At 60.6% G+C, this 2,794-nt stretch overlaps 1 long non-coding RNA gene across 2 annotated transcripts; it reads right to left on the bottom strand.

Annotated features, from left to right (window-relative positions):
- Window positions 1-46: 46 nt before the first annotated feature.
- LOC123026187 lies at window positions 47-2,565 on the bottom strand. 2 transcript variants are annotated; one of them, XR_006415253.1, is made up of 3 exons: window positions 2,039-2,565; window positions 754-1,235; window positions 47-660 (listed from the first exon to the last, which is right to left on the bottom strand). It is a non-coding gene; the product is annotated as an uncharacterized LOC123026187 (long non-coding RNA). The 2 variants fall into 2 exon arrangements; XR_006415252.1 differs by having other exon boundaries at window positions 47-1,235.
- Between the last annotated feature and the right edge of the window lie 229 nt (window positions 2,566-2,794).

Here is a 2,794-nt window from a genome sequence, read left to right as displayed (position 1 = left end):
GGGGGGGGGGGAGAAAGGAAGAAAAAAATACTAGCAGTCATGATACTAGATTTTTGTCCAAATACACATGGGATTGTGCTTTTAATCTTTCAGGTGCTGCAAGATTCTTTCAAGTCCCTGAGGTAGTCATACATCTCACCAAGGTGTGGAAAGCTGAGACCTGGGGACCTTTTGTGCCTGTCAGCCCGCTCCCCAGGTGCTGTTACTTGTTGTAGGGCAACCTCAAGGCCCCTGCAGAACTCCCTTCTTCAGAGTCATCATCGTTACGCCATAGAAACACAGAAACAGAGTGAGTCAGAAGGGGTCCCCCAGGCCATCTAGTCTGACCTCTGGCACCAGCCGGCTCCGCTCACGACATGCCCACCACGTGCATGGCCAGACCTGGCCTGGGCAGCCCTTGAAAGAGGGATGTTCTTTGTAAAGCAGGAACCCTGCTTCTCAAGCCAGCATGTTCTCCCAGGTCACGATATGCATTTTCCAGGGGCAGGTGCTGGTTTGTGGCTGGACTGGTATAGAGGCTGCGAGGCCGTCCCTTTTCCGAAAGGAGCGTTGTGCTCAAGGTTTGGAGCTCGCCTGAATGACTTCCGAGAAGCGCTTTTGAGCTGTGATTCTAGACTTCAGAATTTCCCTGAGCAGAGAGATCGGCTGAGGCGACATCTCCTGGCAAAAGATTATTGGTAAGTGCAGGTGATCTATTTCTGTGGGAGGTCAGACGGCCCCAGGAAGGCAAAATAGGCAATGCCTCGTCCTTACCTGCGCTCCCAGGTGTGTATGGCACAGAAAGCAAAAGGAGGACAAGCTATCGTTCAGATCTGTTGAATCACCACTCCCATCATTCCAGCCGCTGGCCATATGGCTGGGAATGCTGGGAACGTCTGCAGAGCACCAGTTTGCGGAAGGCCAAGATTCCCTCTCGCTGCTTCCTGCAAGCTGTGGCAGTGTGCCGGGCTGGAATGCAGAAGGCGCTGCCGGGCTTGCCAGGAGATCCCGGCGCATGCGCTCGCGCACCGGGCCGGAGAGACGCCAGCCCCTCGCAGGGCGAAGAGGCGGCTATTGTTCCCCAGCCCCGACATAATCCCGTCTAAGGGGCTTGTGATTCAGCAGGGATTTTTCCACGCTGGAGCAGTTTGGATCTTGTTCTGTTTCCTCAGAACTGTTGCGATGAGTCACCTGTTCAGCCCAAACAAGGCCCTGCTGACTCAGGATTAGTCAGAAGCTCTCTGCAAGCAGTTCCCCTGCGCGGAGGAAGAGGATGCATCTGCAACGGGACGTCTGGGGTGGGCCAGGTGGCAGCTTCGCCCCTCTGTGCGGCCTGCCTCCCCTCCGTGGCTGGAGCGGGCCTGCCGCGCTGTGGATCTCTCCGCAGCCGATCGCTCCACCTGCTCCCCAGCAGCACGGGGCCGGCACAGGGCATCGGCAGGGTGGGTCCCGCCTGCTGGGCCACGCAGGGGCAGAGGCGGGCTGATGCCCTCCTGCCCAGCTTCTCGGGGGCAGCTCTGCCAGACCCTGGGTCCGAGGACCCTTCGGCATGATCTGGCAGGGCCCGCCTCCTGGCATCGCCTGGCCCCGTGTGCCGTCTCTCGCCCAGCCGCCCACGAGCCACGGAAAGGGCCCTGCTGCATCAGCCCAAGGCCCGACCTTCTGCTCCCGCATTGGCCCCCCGCAGGCCGGGCCTCAGCGCACCGCCCCTCGCAACTGGTGGGGCAGGCAATGCAGCCGCCAGTCCCGGGGCCTTCAGGAACGGCCCCCGAGCGCCAGGCCCCTTGCAAGGCCACCCACGCTGCGGCTGTCGCGGCCCTCCGATCCGAGCGCGTCCCACCTGAGCTCACCCCAGTCCTTGCAGGCTGCTCTGGAGCCGGCCCACCTTTCCCGCCACCAACAGCCCCCTCCAGGCCTGGTGCCGACACACGGGGCGCACGGGCCCACTGCCGCCACCGCCTCCAAACACCGCCCCGAATCCCGACTGCTGCCCCTCCCCTCCCCGGGCTGCCCTCAGTTCTTCCCTGGGCACAAGCCCTCTTCTCCTTGGGCGCTTTACCTGTTGCACATCTGGCTTGCGTCAGGCTGTTCCGCTGTGCCAAAGCCCTGCCTGTTTCGTTCCTGACATTCTTCTCCTATGGGGACGCATTGCACAAGCCCATTTATGGCTGCCGGGGGTCAGGAATCCGGGATGACGCCGAGGGATGCAAGAGATCCCCACCGGAGCACGTGCTGGCATTCCAAGCATTTCTCAGGAGAAGCGAGCGGACTGACTCCGGCGCACAGAAATACCTTTTCCTGGAGCCCCATTTAGGGGATGGGAGGGAAGCCTGCGGCCCGCCAGATGTTGCCAGACTACAGATCCCATCATCTATGAGCTTTGCCCAGGCCGGATGAGGGAGACGGGAACAGGCGAGGGCGAGCATCAGAAAAGCCCAGCTGGATCGGGCCTGGAGTCTGTTATCAGGAGAGAGACAACAGCTCTCCCTGCCCCCTTTCTCTGTACAGGCACCGTCTTCCTCACGAGCAATTTGCTCCAGCCCCTTGACGCTTTCGGGCCCTTTCTCACTTTCTCCAACCCTCCTGCATCCCTTTCCAGGAACAGCAACCAGACCATGTGGTCACACCGTAGATTCCTCTGGGTGGGGCGGGGGGGGTACAATCCGGCTGTTTTATTTTCAGTTCCTTTCCTTTCCTTACTGTGCCCAATGTTGGCTTTGACTTTGCACAGCCGCCCACACGCCGGGCCGACAGTTTCAACGGCCTCTGATGGAAGCCCTTTCTCGGCCCGTTTCCATGGGTACAGGGGGACCCG

Source organism: Varanus komodoensis, unplaced genomic scaffold, assembly GCF_004798865.1.
Source record: "Varanus komodoensis strain SLA01 unplaced genomic scaffold, ASM479886v1 scaffold29_3, whole genome shotgun sequence".
In the NCBI taxonomy this organism is placed as follows: domain Eukaryota; kingdom Metazoa; phylum Chordata; class Lepidosauria; order Squamata; family Varanidae; genus Varanus; species Varanus komodoensis.
The sequence above is the reverse complement of the archived record's forward strand: the minus strand, read 5'-3'. Positions and strand labels throughout refer to the sequence as shown.